This window comes from Tenrec ecaudatus, chromosome 12, assembly GCF_050624435.1.
Source record: "Tenrec ecaudatus isolate mTenEca1 chromosome 12, mTenEca1.hap1, whole genome shotgun sequence".
In the NCBI taxonomy this organism is placed as follows: Eukaryota; Metazoa; Chordata; class Mammalia; order Afrosoricida; family Tenrecidae; genus Tenrec; species Tenrec ecaudatus.
In genome coordinates, this window is record NC_134541.1 from 17,934,209 (window position 1) to 17,952,104 (window position 17,896).

General features: G+C 50.5%; 1 long non-coding RNA gene across 1 annotated transcript; it reads right to left on the reverse strand.

The window, feature by feature from the left end:
* Nucleotides 1–1,774: 1,774 nt before the first annotated feature.
* On the reverse strand, nucleotides 1,775–17,797 carry LOC142422370 (uncharacterized). The gene is made up of 3 exons (XR_012779078.1): nucleotides 17,733–17,797; nucleotides 5,489–5,862; nucleotides 1,775–3,368 (listed from the first exon to the last, which is right to left on the reverse strand). It is a non-coding gene; the product is annotated as an uncharacterized LOC142422370 (long non-coding RNA).
* Between the last annotated feature and the right edge of the window lie 99 nt (nucleotides 17,798–17,896).

Sequence of the window (17,896 nt, forward strand, 5' to 3'; positions counted from 1 at the left end):
CGGTTTGCCTCTTAGTGGTCAATTCTATGCTCTGTAGCTATGACATCCTTGGGCAGATTTTGTTCAAATTGTCTGTTTCTCTCCTTGTTTTGTCAGCAAGCTCTAATGCTTTCTCCTCTAGCGTCTACCTGCCGTGCATGCTTGGTAACCGCCAAACAATGGAGACGTGGTAACTCTCCCACAGAAGGGCATTTGTGAAACAGCGCAGGCGCATGGCTAAGTGAGGAAACACAGGTGTCAATTAATGTTTAATTTGGAACAAGGTCGGTCTGCACCCGGTATCAATACGGTCTATCTATACGTGAAAACAGCAAGCCGTGAAACAGCCTGTCTGGTCAAATCTCATTTTACAAAAGTCCTTTAAGGTAAATGCTTAGAAAATACTTGGAACAGAGGTTCTTGTTTTTTACTGGGGGGGGGGGAGGGGCTCAAGAACCTAGTGTTTACTGAGAGCAGCATCCACACCCACAGCTCCTTTTAGTGGACCTGGGGCTTGCTTTCCTGAACCCCAAGGGCCCACCCTCAGATTCTGGTGAGAAGCCTCTCAGCTGGAAGATTCCCAACAAGGTGCTGGCTCCGCAGCCTCTGGGTGGGTGGTGTTGGTGGCCTGTTGTCTGCTTGGCTGTATCTTCTGGCTGTCTAGTGCCCGTTTTGAGCGTCTATTATTTTCAGTACGAACAACAAGCAAAGAGAAGCGGGGCTATTTGGAAACTTGGCTTTAAAAGACGTAGTGCATTGTCAGCGCTTTCAGTAACTCGTCTGTCATCAAGGAAACTGAGGCCCAAAGTGGTCAAGTGCTGTGTCCACCCAAGGTTATACAGCAAGGCAGGACCAGCGCTGGGGCTCCAGTGTGCAGATTGGGGTTCTTTTCTGTGTGTCACATTTCCCTGCCCCTGCGTCCCTCATGGTGAATCAGAAACTCCTGCCTGGAGGCTTCGCCTGCTAAGGGGATCTACAGGGATTCCAGAGAACAGAGACAGCCAGTAGACCAGGCCGTCTCCACCACCTCTGCTTTACCCCGTACTCTCCCTGGGCTGCAGCTCGGCAGCACAGAAATGCCAGGCCCCAGTCTGGTCCTGGCTCCAGGGCCAGGAGCTGCCTGCCTGTTTCCAAGTCGGCCACAGGAGGCCTCACCCCCCCCACACACACACACTCCCACCTTGGATCCGCAAAGACTGCAGGTAGGGCGATGCCATTTCTGCCATGTGGGGCATCTTCTTCAGAGTAACCAGGTGAGACTGGAAAGGCCTCCTTGGATACCTGCTCCTGGCTGGGCTGCCTGACCCCAGGACAGGGAGCGGGTCCTTTTCCAGGTACCCTTGCCATGCTGCCTGCAGGCAGCTCTGCAGAGGCTCAGGGTCTGTGCCACAGTCTCGGGCACACTTGGGGTACATGGGCCTGGGGCTGCAAAGCTGAGAACGGTGCCTGGGGCTTGCTTCCTGGTGGCTGGGCAGAGGCTGCTTTCTGTTTAGGTGGTCTGTAAGGAGCATCTCTGGGTGAAACTGGTTCTGGGGTCCCCATGTGCCTCCTGGGTTGGGCTTCCAATGGGAGAAGGTGCTTTGGAAGTGCAGGAGAGGCTCATGAAAGCGACAGGATGGGGCCACCCCGAGCCTTTCTTTCTCTACCGCATTTCGGGCAATCAGGCAACTGCAGGTCCGTTCTAAGTGTGTTGGGCCGGGTTGTCTGCAGAAAACAAAGCCAGTGGCACTCATCTACGTATAAGGCAGAACTCTGTATCAAGAAGCACTTTCATATCAGGAAAGCATCCCAGCCCTCTTCAGTCCAAGCCCCCAGGTCTGAGGTGAGTCCGTAAGTCACTCTTTAGACGCACACAGCTGCAGAGTGGTGACGCGGGAAGGCGAAGCAGGAACAGGAGGGCCACAGGCTGGTGGGTACAAAGCTGCATGGATCTGAGGTACGTGGGAGCCCGGCAGGGTGCCAATACTCTCAGGGTTGGGCGGCCCACATGGGGCCACCTCTGGAGGCGAGTGCCAACAGGCAGGAATGTCAAGTGGCAGAGAGAGAGAGAGAGAAAGAGATATTACCAGTTTCTCCACTTATAACAAGGCCACACCCCTGTGACCTGATTGACAGGTTGGGTTCCACCCCTACACTTGCATACAAATTCCCGTTGACGTAAAATCCTCCAACTGCCACAGTAACCAATTCAAACAAAGTGCCGAGAAGGAAGTAACAGTCACTCCATTCCCTTATGGAGGAGTAAAATAAAGTCCGGTCTGTTTTCAACCTACAGGTCAGCAAGATGATAAAAAAAAACTGGGGCTGGCCCTGGCCAGGGTGTGGACCTGGACTTTTCCCCAACATCACTGTGGACACAACCCTCCCCTGTGGGGACGGGGCTGTCCTGTGCCCCTGCACCCCTAGCCTGGGCCCATTCCATAGTGAAAATAACCCCCAGGACATTTCCAGCTAGTGGCAGGTGCACCGCGCGAGCAGAGTCCGTCCTGGTTGAGAGCTACAGGCGCACATGGGCATGCGGCCTACCGGGGGCTGGCACTCAGCAGGTTGGCCCAGCCACCAACCATCAGGGGGTGTGTCCCCAGGGGTTGCACTTCCGATTGCACCTGCCAGAGGGTTTGATGTGCTGTCTCAGGGCACAGAGTGCCGTATTTCACCAACTGGGAAGGGGTCACCCCTGACTCAGTGCGCATCAGCACCAGCAAGATGCCAGGGAGGGAAGAACGCAGGGCTCTGGACACATGTCTTGTGTATGACACTCTGGGAGGGGTGAGCAGCACAGGGGGAGGTTTCTGGAAACCTTAGGCCAGCGGTTCTCAACCTGTGGGTCCTAACCCCTTTGGGGGGTCAAACAACCCTTTCACAGGGGTCGCCTGATTCATAACAGTAGCAAAATGACAGTGATGAAGTAGCAATGAAAATAATTTTATGATTGGGGGTCATCACAACATGAGGAACTATATGAAAGGGTCGCGACATTAGGAGGGTTGACAACCACTGTCTTAGACAGTGCAGATATACGTGTACTGAAACATGACAAACACAGAAACACTTCCCTGCTTCCTCCTGTTTGTTGAGCCTGGAAGGTGGTACAATCAATCCCAAATATCTGTTCCGGGAAGCAGCAGTCAAGAGATCAAACGACGCAGTGCATTGGGTAAATCTGCTGCATAAGACCTCTTTAACATGATGAAAAGCAAGGAGGTTACCTTGAGAATGAAGGTGCGCAAGGTAACCTTGGGGCAGGTGGCAGGTGGCCTGATCCAAGCCAGTGGTATTTTCCATCGCCTCATATGTGTGTCAAAGTTGGACACTGACTAAGGAAGACCGAAGAAAAACAGATGCATTTGAAGTATGTCGCTGGGCAGGAATGTTGGTAGTACGATGGGCTGCCAAGAGAACAAACAGACCTGTTCTGGAAGAAGGACACACAGAGGGTCCTGAAAGGTAAGGAGGGCGAGACTTCACTTCAAGGACCTTGGACATGTCAGGAGAGCGCAGTCCTTGGAGAAGGACGTCATGCGTGGTAAGGTGGAGGGGCAGTGAAAAAGATGGATTGGCACAGGGGTGGCATCGATGGGCTCAAACAGAACAGATGGTGCAGGACCGGGCAGTGTTTCTGTTGTGCATAAGATCACTATGAGTCGGAACCAGCTCGTCGGCATGTAACAACATGGACAAGGTGGACTGACGGGGAGGGTGGGATACGTGGAATTTTTACATGTCTGCTTTCAATATTTCAGTAACACGTACATCTTTTTAAGGGCACTTTTTATAAGGTAAGAAGCAGGCGAGGGCAATGGAGAAATGGAGAGGAGCCCTCAGGGGTGGCAGCCTGCCAGCCTCCCTTCCAAACTGATCAAAGCCCAAGTAAGCACACGGGCCCCCTGGGGCCCTTGGGAAGGCCACACCTGAATGCCAAGGCAGCATGCAGTACTGCCCCAGCAGGTTCTCAGAGCAACTCTTGCCACGTGACAGAGAGGGCAGATGATTACTAGGGGAAACTGAGGTTTACAGGGCCACCATCAGAAAGTAGTAGCCGGAGAATGTCCGTGGGGTCTGAGACTGTATAGCTTTCGGGGAGCAGACAGCCTCATCTTTCTCCCATGGAGCAGCTGGCGGGTTTTGAACTGCTGACCTGTAGCTAGCAGCCAATGCTGATCCCACAGCACCAACCAGGGCTCATTTTTCACACGTACCAAACAGCACACCCAACCCACTGCCTGCACGTTGACTCCTGGCGGCCCTCCCCGAGGTTTGTGAGCGGGGTGGGGGCTCTAAATACCCCAGGAGCTGGACAGATGGGAGGTGGTGGTGTCATTTAACTCAGTTCATTTGAATGGGGTGGGTGGGGGTGGGGGGAGAAGAGGCATAGTGGGAAAGAGACATGTCCAGTTTCAGCCTGTGAAGTTTCGCCAGCTATTACGAGGGTAGGTATACAAGTATTGCTACTGGTGCATGCACAGGTAGCTTTTGGACAGAGCATTTAATCCTGTCTGTGGTGATCCGTGGGTGACTGCAGGCGCGTTCTCTCAATAATGTGCCGCCTTAGTCTCACTACCTACTACCTACCCACTGGCATCAAATCAAGCCCAACCGATAGCATAGCGCAGAACAGCTCCCTAGGGCCTCTGGGCCTTATCTTTCCCCTTCGGAGTGGCTGGTGGGTTTGTACTGCTGATTTGGGGGATACAGCCCAGTGCTTAACCCAGCCCACCACCAAGACTCCCTTAGTCTCTGTAGGGGGCTTTTAAAAAGATCTAGCCAACACGGTGCAGACCAGTTAAAATCACAGCATCGAGGTCTTCTCCGAAAGTTACGACAGCTATTTTGGGGAGATTGCAAAGGGGGTACTCGAGATTTTCTCTGGGGTTACTGGATGATGGTGGTGGGGGTTTATTATGAAGAACTTTTAAATTTTATTAAAAGATTATTTTATTGGGGGCTTTTACAACAATCCATACATCAATTGTATCAAGCATATTTGTACATGTTGCCATCATTATTTTGTAAACATTTGCTTTCTATTTGAGCCCTTGGTATGAGCTCCTCATTCTCCTCCCTCCCTCTTCCTATGAAGAAGTTTTAAGCAAATGGGAAGCTGCATTAGCGAGAAAAAAGCCAGCAACATTTTGCTGAGGATATTGTGCTACCGCTACAATGTAACTGCTCATTCTGCGCCGGTAGCAGGAGCGGCGCTGTAAGGACTTTGTTGGAAAACCGTATGTCATCCACCTTACAGCCCTGATCGTGTCCCTTCAGACTCCCCTTCCCCACCATCCAACTCAGAGAACACCCATTGAAAAGGAAGATCATGTGAACCTCTCGTGGATGCCAAACTTGTTCTGACACAGTGTTAAATCTGAGTGGCGAATTCTTCGGGGATGGGCTGGCGAGATGGAAAGCCCCCCTGCGGAAGTGCTAGATACTGAGAAACATTCGCTTCACATCTTGGTATTTTTGTTTAATAAACGTTTCTGTAATTTGGAGGCAAGACTTTTGGACTTACCTTCCTATGCGGGACATCCACAGAGAGATGGCCTGGGACAACTGGACACAGAGTTGTGGAGGTGACGAGACAGGTGGGCGAGAGACGGATGTGGTGTCAGCAGGTAGATAGGGCCTGAAGCGGTGGGACACATGCAGCCCAGAGCCTTGTCCCTCTTAGGATCCCAGCAACCACTTTTTCCATTGGGGGAGTGCCCCACCAGATGAGGCAGTCCATCCAAGAGGTGGGCACATCGTGCCAACCCAGGTGTAATGGAGGACCTGTGCTGAGATGGAAACCACTCCGTATTTTCACTCCATGGTCATTTAGTCCTGGCCTTGGCTGCTCGTGAATTGCTGCTCAGCGTTGAGTTTCAAATTTGATTTTTTTTGAGTCTGTGGTGAAATAATGGTTTTTAAATCAGGATTTTCTTTCTTCTTTTTTTGTTTTAACCTTAAAAACAAGTCTTCCTCATTTCCCACATCCTCCCTTTGCAGACCAGGAGCACAACTTGGGAGTGAAAGAACAGATGCTCTATAAGCCGCAGTGTGAAGATGGCACAAGGAGCCCTGGTGGCACAGTGATTAAGTGCTCCTTTGCTAAGTGACAGGTTGGCAGTTTTAACCTAGCAGCTGTTCCCAGGAACAGAGAGGAGGCAGTCTGCTCCTGTAAAGATTACAGCCTTGTAAACCCTATGGGGCAATTCTACTTTATCCTACAGGGTCACGATGGGTTAGGATAAACTTTAAGGTGATGCGTATATGTAACGCACACACACAGAAAAAGTATTCAGCAGATGGATGACCCAGAATCAATGGAATCACAGGTTTGCTTCAATCGTATCTTAATGTTCTGTGGATGCTCTGGTGGTGCAGTGCTTAAGCATTTGGCTGCCAACTGAAGGGTCAAGGTTGAGATGTGGCAGAAGTGATGTGGCAGCCTGCTTCTGTAAGGCCTTGGAAACCCCAAGGGACAATTCCTCTGGTCTGCAGTGTTGCTGTGCGACGGGCTGACTCAGTGGCAAAGGGTACAGATGGCTCGGTATCAGACTAGAGAGGTTCCCAGACAGCAGGAGGAGGCAAAGCCAAGCATTCTGGTCTAATACATAAAAAAATTGACTGTGTTTCAGAAGAACTATATAAACCTAGATGAAGGAAATGCTGAGAAGTAATAGCTTTCCAGTTTGATACTGTTGTTTAATAAAGGTTTCTCTATGTTTGGAGCCATACAAAAACTGTTTCTATTAATGAGCAATGAACCATAAGAAAATGGAATTAAGGACACAATTTCATTTTCCATAGCATTTAAAAGAATACCTCGGGATGGAATGAATCAGGTAGATTAAAGACATGCACACTGAACACTGTAAAAACATTTCTGAAAGAGAACCTAAGTAAATGGAAAGAGGTAGTGGGCTGTGTTTGTCCACTAACCAGGAGGCCTGCAGTTTGAAAACACCAGCCACTCCGTGAGCGGACCAGGCCTGATGCCATTGAGTCGACTGTCATTGAGACCTGGTAGGTCAGTGGAGAACTGTCTGTGAGTTTCTGGGACTCTTTATGGGAGTAGGAAGCCCTGTTTTTCTCTGTGGCTTGTGGGTTTGAACTGATGACCTTGCAGCCAGCAGCCACCAGGACTCCTTCTACAAGAAGACAAGGTTTTCTACTCCCATCTAGGGCTTACAGTGTTAGAAACCCATAGGGGCATCTAGTGACTTTGAGAATCCTAGGTCAAGATCCAAAGCCCACTGCAGTCTCAATCATAACGACCCTATATATAGAAATATGTCCATATGGTTTCCAAGGCTGTAGATCTTTGAGGAAGTCAACTGTCTTATCTTCCTCCTATGGAGCAGTTGTTGGGTTTGAACTGCCGACCTTGTCATTAGCAACACTTGACTCACTATGCCACCACGCTCTTTTCCAAGAGGGGCTGTCAAGGGCTGTACCACCATCCGGAAAGCACTCTGTAGTGCAAGGGCTCCCTCTGCTGGGCGTAGGGAGCAGCCCTGCGGGCTGGGAAAGCTGGCAGTGGGAGAGAGGGCATTGGTGGCTCTCCACTTACTTGCAGGGAAAGACAAAAAACAAACACAGAAACAATCCAGATGCCAGGGAAACCAACAGTGGACCAAGTAGAAGACCAGCCAGGAGGGGGCTCCCCAGGTTTGTGGGCCCAAGATCTCTACTCTGTCATGGTACAGAGAGCAGATCGCCCCAAGGGGTGAATTCATAAAATGTTGATGGGCACCCTAGAAACCAGATGCCAGTATATTATGGAACTGAAGGGATATCCGCCCCCCCCACCCCCAACAGTGGGATGAATGCTTGTGTTTGCCTTTCAGTGTTCCACTCGCCCTTTCCATCACTCCCACCCTCTCCTGGGATTTCAGAGTTCTGGTGGTATAAGTGGTTATGACTTGGGCTGCTAGCCTCAAGGTCAGCAGTTTGAAACCATTAGCCATTCCATGGGAGAAAGACTAGACTTTCTACTCCTGTAGAGCTAGTCTCGGAAGCCCACGGGGGGCAGTTCTACCGTCTCACAGAGTCACCATGAGTTGGCATCGACTCGATGGCAGTGGGTTTGGTTTGGTTTAGGCTTTGCTGGGACTTCAGGGGCCACCTGCTCGCCGACTCCACAATCTCCAATTGCAGTCCAAACCCATGGCTTGAGTTTCAGGCCCACGGGCACCTGCCCCTGGGCCCTTGCACCAGGCTGCCCCACACGTCCCTCCCAAACAGGGCACATCACTTAGAGAGGCGCCCCCCCCACCCCAGGGGAACAGGCCACCCCCTCTACCTGGGTTCCAGCAACCACTCCAGCTCCACCACGTATTCACTGTATGACCTCTGGCAAGCTACTCACCTTCTCTTTGCCTCAGTTTCCTCACCTGGAAAATGCAGAGGAAGTTGGGACCCTCAGAGGACTGTTCTGTGTGAGGCTGGGCGTTTTCTGGAGCAAGGTGGCGGTGGTGGTGTGATGCTGGTGAGGGGGTGCGAGTACAGGCTAGGAAAGGACTCGTTGGGTCTGCAGTCTACTGTTTGTTAACCATTTTTCCAGGAGTCCCCTCGCCTGCATTACCTCAAGCTAGAAACCGGCAACACCAGCACCCGTTCAGTTGCTTATAGCAGAAACGTTACCATGGACTTTGTCCCTCATGGGCCTTCCGCTCACATCCAATCTCCGTGACTCTGCTCCTGGGCTTGCTGCTCTAGAACCACCTGCTCTTTGCAGGGCCACTGGCCCCTCAAGCTCCGGCCACTGGACCTGCTCATGCAGGAACCATGGCAGTGGTCCTAAGACCAACCTGGTCCTTCCTCTTCTTCCCCCCAGCTCTCGTGATTCTTAGGACAGAATCCAAACTTGTCCCCGTGACCTTTGAAATCTTTCACGATCTGTTCTCACTTTCCGCTGCACTTCAAAGTCCTTCTATTCCAGAGCTCTCTCCCCACCCCCCCACCCCAAACCTGCGCTTCCTCGGTGAGTGGTGCCACCTCCTGCCCACTCACACCCAACGCAGACATGACTGCAGAGCCCAGACCACCCCCCAGCCGGTGGTCCTGGAGTGGGTTCCCACTCCCGTGACCCTGTATGCCAGGGCTCGCCGAGACTGTGGTCTTGACAGAAGCACACTGCCCATCTTGCTCCCGTGGACGGGCTGGGGAGCAGAGGAAGGCGTAACCACGCTGCCACCAGGATCCCTGCTCCGACCGGTCAAAGACTCATACCTCGCTGCCATCAACTCAATTCTGACACAGAGGGGCTCTCTAGTTTCTGGCCAAGAGGAAGCCTGGTGTCGTGGTGGTTATGCATTGGGCTGACATTCAACAGTTCGAAACCACCAGCCACGTTACAGGGGAAAGACACAACTGTCTACTCCCTTGAAGAGCGGGTCTCCAAAACCCACAGGGGCAGTTGCACCCTGTTCTAGGGTCGCCGTGAGTCAGAATGGACTCAAGGGCAGTGAGAGTCAGTGTGTCTCTGACCAGTACTCCCTGTCACATCTATTCACTTTAGAACGCACCACTTCCTCACCATTCTTCGGCCATTATTGATTCAGTTCTACTCAGGTGAGTTCGTGTCTTCATTTGCCTCTCTTCTGTTGCTCCCCCCACTGCCCCACAACCTTAAAAATGGCTGCCAGGTAGCTATAATTGCCAACTGGTGTGTTATTATTTTGCTTTAAAGAATTCCTGGCTGCCGAGACACAATCCACATTCCTCAACATGCTTCTCCGTGTGCTGGTCTGGATTCTCTGGTGTCATCTCATTTCCACCTGAGACATAACCCGCTAGAGGAAGCTTTTCTCTGAGATGTTCCCAGCCCAGTCCAGCCCACGAGGATCCTGGGCCTCTGCTCGGTCTCTGGCTGTCCGCCGCGCCTGGGAATGTCACCAGGGCTTCTCTGCCAGGCAGCAGCAGGTGGCCGCTCAGGTCCTGAGAAGGCTGGGTGCAAGTGAGGACAGGCAACCTGAGCCCGCAGCCCCACGTGGAGCTGACTGTGCCAAGGTTCTCTGCAAGTGCCCTGACCTTAGGGAGGATCCGGACACCTTGGATGCCTCCTTCTGTAAAGAGTGACCGTCTCAGAAATCCCGGGGGCAGGTTGACCCAGTCCCAGAGGGTCATACCGGTTGGAATCCGCTCCATGGCGGTGAGTGTGGTTTTGGACACCATCCTGCCCAGGAGTCCCTGGTAGGATACATGCTCAACAACTGACGGGAAAGTTGACAGCGCAGACCCACTCAGAGGCGGCTTGGGAAAAGGTCTGGCGAGCTGCTTCCGCAGTCACTGCCTTGAAAAACCTGACGGAGCAGGTCCAGTCTGCACACACCTGGGTCAGAATCAACTGTCGCTGGGACTGGTCCCACACTGCCTGAGAAACAGTGTATTTGCTAATATATCAAAAGCATCTGGATAGTTTCTGGCATCCGAAGAACACTTAAGTCATTCATCCAACAAGTAATTATGGAGTGCCACTTGGGTTCCACATGTTAGGAGGCTAACCAAAAGGTCAGTGGTTCAAAGCCACCAACAGCTTTAAGAGAAAGATGGGGCTTTCTCCTCTCGTAAAGAGCTAGTCTTGAAAAGACACAGGAGCGGTTCTACTCTGTCCTGTGGGGTGCTAGGAGCTGGGATCGACTTAGTGACAGTGAGAACTGTGGGCCACACAGGTTGGGCTGTGGGATGTACTGTATTATCATTAAAATATGGTCACTTTTTTTAACTTGCCATTTATTTTAGGTATGACCAAGAAAGAAAGAAAAAATGCTACCACGTAACTCAGCCACTGAGTCATTTCTTTTGTCTAAGGATCAGCATAAAGCTGATTTCTTATTTTTACAGCATAGTCAATACTTTATATTTTTGTACTACCTTGGAGTGAAAGTATAGAAAACAAAAACCTTCCTGGCATCGATTCGATCCTGACTCTTGGGCAGAATAGAGCTGCCCTGGAACTGCTTTCTATGAGGTGGAGGTTAAAGATGCCCCCCAGGTTCCACTGGCCCTCCCTGCTGCACTTTGACCTGCCCTCCGCACAGTACGCTCCCTCCTGACTGCCTCGGTAATTCGGAGCAATGTCTCAAAGAATGCACAGATCAGCTGCACAGTTCAGTAGTTTATTGGGGGAAGTAACAGGGTGCAACACAGGATCGGGATCAATTTGCAGTAATGGGGACAACTCAGGATACAGCTCTCCCACTGGGACGGCTGCTCCCCATATGGCTCTTGCTAATGCCACGCTGCCCTCTCTCTTTTTGCGACAGCTCCTCCCTTAAAATCAAGTGGAAGAACTGACCAATCCCCTTGTTAGGGCTCCATGTACCACATCCGCATGTCCACCCCCCCCCAAGAGTCCTGTGCACCTTATTTGCATTAGCAGCATGCTGTCCAACCCTCTTGGTGGGCCACAAGCTCTTTATTTGCATAGTCTCACCCAACTGTTATGCGTGAGTCATAGACTCTACTGCACCACACTAGGACACAGTCAATTATTAGACACACCCAGTATCTCAAGAGTGCTAACTGGTGGGAGAAGGTGCATCCTAGGCTCAATAAAATAAAGAAGTAGTGATAAACAAAAGGGATACAGTCTCTGTTATCAAGTAACTTCTATCCATGTGAGGGGAACTGATAACACATATGCATTGTCAGTGTTGAGAGCTGTAACAACACATGAAGCATAAGGGGGCACCCAGTGCAAGGGATATGCTGTCTTAGCTGGTTGACCAGGGCAGCCCCCTCTGTGGAACTGATAATTGGGCAGAGACCTGAAGGAAGAGAGAAAGCCTGGATAAGCCATGCTCCAAGTGGAGACACTGTCAAAGACAAGTGCAAGGAAATACATGGGTCATCGCCTCATGTCCGTTTCCGCAAGTCCAATGGTGGGAAGAGGTATCCATGATCTAGCTTGGGAGGGGAGCTGGGAAAATGCTGTGAGACTCTGTTACCAGGTGGTGGGAGGAGACTCAGGCTACCCAGGTTTGAACCCCAGCTCTGCTGTGGATAACTTATTTCTCTGTTTGGAGCCTTGGCTACCCCGGGTATAAAGTGGGGATAATATAAGTAAATACCTGTTTCATCATTGAAAAAGTATATGAATTTCTGGTGACCATAAGTTTAAGCACTCAGCCATTAGCCAAAGGGCTGGTGGTTTGAACCTGCGCAATGGCTCAGAGTAAGAAAGGCCTGGCTATCTCTTCTGTAGGTTACACCCAAGAAAACCCGAGGGGACAGTTCTGTCATATGAGGTCGCTAAGTCAGGGCTGACTCGACAGCACCCAACAGTAACAACCAGGAATCCAGTCATCTGGTTTAATCTTGAAACATAAGACAATACTATTTCCCCAGAGTACCAACTGATGGTGTGGCAGTCATCTCATTAGGCAAAGGACGTTTTCTCTTGTAGGCTTTGGATTGGTCTTCTCCAGTCACTCAAAACTAAGAGTGAACCAGCAGGACTTTGACTCTGTTCTTTTGAGGCACTTACCATGCTTCATAAACCACACCAAGACTCGATGTGGAAGCCCCACTAAATGAATGGGACTTTACTTCCAACTCACCTGTAGCCCTTGGACTTAAGGCTGAAACTCCCTAGTGAGAAACAGGTGACTGCTATGCCAAGGGTGTGGAACTGGTGGTCGCTGGCCTTTGGTTTGCATCTCTTGCTTTGAAGGTGCCCAACGCATGGTGGCCCTGGATACCATCTACTTACTATTTGAATGCACTCCTTGCTGTATTGTGACAGGTATTAATACGGCAGGCATGGTTCTGCCACGGGCACTGAATACTATTGAAAATTTTGCCCTATCACACCCCCCAGCCCCAGAAAGGACAGTGGTTACATTAGTATATCAATGATCTTGCACTCTAACCAAAAGGAATCGTTTCTCCTACTCCTTCACAGGTAAGGCCCGTGGTGACAAGAAGGAAACACTGTTAAAGGAGCCCCCACCTTTTTAAAGCCTTCTGATTCAGAGGCATTGACACCTGCACTAAGCTAATGCAAGCTAATCCAGTCTGTGTGTCAGCGGGGGCGTCTCCATGGCTGGAAAGATCCTGTGTTACATGACACAGGAAGCAGGTGTGACTGTTTACTTGGGGCATGTGGTCTGTAGCGTCTCTCACACATTCCAAGTCTTCCTGTCTGAGTACGCTGAGGCAGGTCTATCTCCAAAACCCCCCACTGCAGCAAGTTGATTCTGACTCTCAGCCACCTTATACAACAGAGAACTTCCTCGTGGGCTTTCCAAGGCTGGAGATCTTTACGGGAGCAGATTGCCCCTCTCTGTTCTGTGGAGTGGCTGGTCCAGGCCGGTGCTGATGGTGTGCAAGAACGGACTTCAGTCTATCTAGCGCGTCTCCCCACCCCTGCATGCCCGAGTAAGGGGCAAGAAAGCATCCAAGTTTGAGGTGATGACCGGCTTTGAGGAGTCTCCTCCTTTCCTGCTTCCACTTTTGAGTTGTTAGTATTTAGAACCATAAAGGGCGACAAGAAGGTAAAATGAGAAATCACCTTAAGTGTCCTGAGCATCTTCGATGGCCAGGCTTTGGGAATTCATTAGTGGTCTAGACATCATCCTGGTCCTCAAGCACGTAGATTGTTACCTGAAGCTCTATTTCAGAAGGACAGCTTAAAAACACATACTTGGTTCTATGAATTCTCTTGGCAACCAGTGAGAGAGAAAAAAGAAAGAGTACTGAACTGTATTCTCCTTTCTTAATCTTTCCTAAGGGGCCTTGAGAGGCAGGGTAGCAAAGAAGCTCTTGAGACCGTTTAAGTCCTGACTCAGCCACCTAGACAGTCAAGGGAGCGGAGACAAGTTGCTGATCTGAGGCCCAGCTCTTGTCATCAGAGTGTACACAGCTGCAGGAACATTGAATGTGAGAGCATCTACATGTCTGCTAATTAGTAAATTGCAGAGATTAGCATTAGCATCATTAGATTCGGTGTTGGAACTTTTCACATAACATCTCTCTCTCTCTCTCTTCTCAGTTACTGAGCTTCTATAAAAATGGTGGCATGGAATTCCACCTTGCTATTCTGGCTGGACCAGAGGATGTACACTGGTGCAGACAGGAGCTGGAGGCACAGGGAATCCAGGGTGGATGATACCTTCAGGACCAGCGCTGTGAGGGGCGATACTGGGAGAGTAGAGAGAGAGTGGGTTGGAAAGAGGGAACCCATTACATGGATCTACAGGTGACCTCCTCCCTGGGGGACCGACAACAGAAGGGGGATGAAGGGAGACGTCGGACAGGGCAAGATATGACAAAATAATAATTTATAAATTATCAAGGGCTCATGAGGAAGGGGAAGCGGGGAGGGAGGGGGAAAAAAAGAGAACCTGATGCCAAAGGCTTAAGTGGAGAGCAAATGCTTTGAAAATGATGAGGGCAAAGAATGTACAGATGTGCTTTACACAATTGATGTATGTATGGATTGTGATAAGAGCTACATGAGCCCTTAGTAAAACATTTAAAACAAACAAATAAATAAAAGATCTGGAAAGTTTAAAAAATGGTGGCATGAACATACTCAAGGACAAGGGAACAAGAGATCTAAAATCGATGGTGAGGAGGGCAAACCCTGGTGGGGTTTGATCAAGTTCAATGTAGCTCAGAGGAATTACTGAGAGCCGAATGAAGGTCAGTCATGATAGTGGGACAGGAGGAAAGTAAAAGGAAATAGAGGAAAGAACTAGGAGGCAAAGACATTTACAGAGGTCTAAGTATAGGCATATATATATGCAAATATATTAAGATATAAAGATAGGGATATAGATCTATGTATTTGTTACGTATTAAGGTAGCAGATGGACATTGGGCCTCATAAACTGGCATTCTGTGATGCGCACCTTCCCCACATAATCGCTCGAGAAAAAATGGGTACATAGCAAATGTGGTGAAGAAAGCTGAGAGTGCCCATCTATCAGAAGCTATAGTGTCTGGGGTCTTACACGCTTGAACTTAAACAAGTGGCCATCTAGCAAGGAAACAACAAAGCCCATGTGGAAGACTCACACCAGCCTGTGTGATCATGAGGTGTCGATGGTATCAGGTACTGAAGACCCAGGGGGGGTCAGCATGGAGACACAAAGCCTATCTGTAGACAATTGGACATCCCCTCACAAAAGGGTCACAAGGGAGAAGCCAGCCAGGATGCAGGATAGCACCAACAAAACACAGTATTTCTCTAGTTCTTTAATGCTCCCCCTCAACTACTCATGACCCTAATTCTACCTTACAAATCGGCCTAAACCAGAGCATGTACACTGGTACATATAAGCTCTTGACACATGGAATCCAGGACTAGTAACCCCCCTCAGGAACAGTAATAGGAGTAGCAATACCATGAGAGTAGGGTTAAGGTGGGGGACGAAGGGGGAGAAAGGAGGAATAAAACACAATAATGGATGTATAACTCTCCACCCATGCACACACACGGGGGAAAACAACAGAAATGTGAGTGAAGGGAGATAGCGGATGGTGTAAGACATGAAAATAATAATTTATAATTTACCAAGGGTTCATGAGGGTGGGAGGGATAAAACAGTAGCTGATACCAAGGGTTCAAGTATAAAGAAAATGTTTTGAAAATGACGATGGCAACATATGTTGCTATAAGAGCTGTAAGAACCCCCAGTAAAATGATTTATTTCTTTTTAAATGAAGACATGCTGGGGAGGTCAGACTGCCTATCAGACAAGGGCAGAGTCGGCATCAGCTTCAGTTCAAGGCTGAGTCCTGTGAAGCAGAGGTCAGAGGTGTGTTTAGCTCCCCAGCGTTACACCAATTCTGTCCGTGGCACTATCTGTTTCTCTGGCGGGTTTGAGAATTCATTGATATGGCCACACAGAACTCAAATCGGATACTCAAGATTATGAGGCTTAGGAAGTTTCGGGTTACAATTCAGGATCAGGAATGATTCAGGATACAAGTTCTTTTGTCAGGGCTGTGGCTAGGGCAGGCTTTGGGGGCCAATCAGGCGCAGGATGAGGAGTAATAAGTTCTGTGGACTGGGGAGCCCATTGCAACCTTCTCCTGCAGGTCTCCGGATGCTGCTCTGTCTGCTTCTCTGCCAAAGCTTCTTGCTGTCGCCAGCGGTCAGCTCTGTCTGTCTGTCTGGTCTAAGGGGCCCTCAGTGCAGGGATCCCAGGTCCAAAGGACATGCTCCACTCTTAGCTCTTCTTTCTTGGTGGCAGAAAGGTGCCCACTTTCTGCTGGTGGGATGGCTCACCGGATCAAACTCCGTGGTGGGCCAGAAGCACCTTACTTGCATGTTGTGCCCAATTCTTTGATTGGAGTTCCCACACCAAGGCAAGAAAGGCCATGCAGAAGTGGTCTGCTGCATCAGACTCTCTGGCACAAGCAATGATTTAAAACGCCTGTCTCTAGTTTTATGACAGGTGTTTACTCACGATACACGAAATTGGAGATTCTGTTCCCAGACATGGGTTAGGCTTTCCAGAGCCTCCCGGCAGTTACAGCAGATGTAGCTAAAGCATCAGCAAGCTAGCAATTCCTGTTAGTTGCCCTCAAGTCTATTCCTTGACTCCGGGCAACTGCTCCACAGGGTTTCCAAGGCTGTGACCTCTCTGAAGCTCATCACCAAGCTGCAATTGCCAATCGTTCGGCTGGGAATCCAGTGTGTAAGCATTTAACTAGCCAGTAATCTCTAGTCTAGAAGGTGGCCTGCTGGCTATGGGCTGGGCTGCAAGGTCAGCAGTTCAAAAGCACCAGACACTCTGAAGAAGCAAGATGAGGCTCTTCTCCCATAAAGTCAGCGTACTGGAAATCCAAAGGGGCTGTTCTATCCTGTCCTATAGGGTCGCTATGACTTAGCTTGACTCGATGGCAGCGAGTTTGGTTATTGATAGATGGGGGTGGGTTCAGGTTAACCTGGGACAGGGCTGCCTCTGAGCCAACAGACAGTGGGAGAAAGGTGAGAGCTGAGAAGCAGGCTCAGTTCCCACAACCTTCCCAGGGGGTGGAGGGGGACCTGACCCCTGAGCAGCTTTGCAGAGTTACAAAAATGGGGGAGGGGGATCAAGCCAACTGCAAGCCACCTGCTATAGTCCATTCAGATTCGAGCCCCTATGTGACAAAGTAGAACTGCTCTACGGGTTTCCGGGGTTGTCACTTTGGGAAGCAGATGGCTGCCACACCTTTCACCCACCTTCTGGGTGGCAGCTGAGTGCTTTACCGTTGGCTACCAGGGCTCCCTGATTTTTCAGAAAAGGACCCCAAATACCCATAGCAATTGAGCTGATTCCAATCCACAGTGAACCTATGCAGGGTTTCCAAGACTGTACATCTTTACAGATGCAGACGGTTCCAGCTTTCTTCTTTGAACCGCTGAACGGAGCGCGCTTGAGGTTATCAGCCCAACACCTCGTTCACAAAGCCCCTAGAAATCACCAATTTAGAACTACCTCACCCCTTTTGCAAAACTTGCCGTGTATGTGCCTTTCTTTGGCGAGAGGATCCACAGCTTGCACCAGATGCTCAGAAGTTCGCCTGGTAGAGCCCAATGTCCCCATTGCACAGGCAGGGAAACTGAGGCCCCGAGGCAGGTAGGGGGCATCGCAGGTGGTGATCCAGATTCCAGCCTCAAGGCGCCTCGGCTCCTCAGGAGATGCCCCCACCCTGCCCTCACCGGGTGCAACCCCGTTGCCTTGCTGTCACCCAGGCGCGGAGGACTCGGGAAGAGGTGACGTGCGGAAGTGGAGGCGCCGGGCGACGGCGAGGAATAACGCCTACTCACTCACCTGACCCAGAGGAGGAAGCCGGCCCGCCCCGAAAGCTGGTCCGGAGCGAACCCCAGGCGGAGGGAGGAGGGAGCGAAAAGAATAACAGGAAATGACGCAAGGCGCACGTGCTTCGCTGAGGGGCGTTTGGGAGGCTCGGGCCCCGCCCCGCGCCTGCGCAGTCC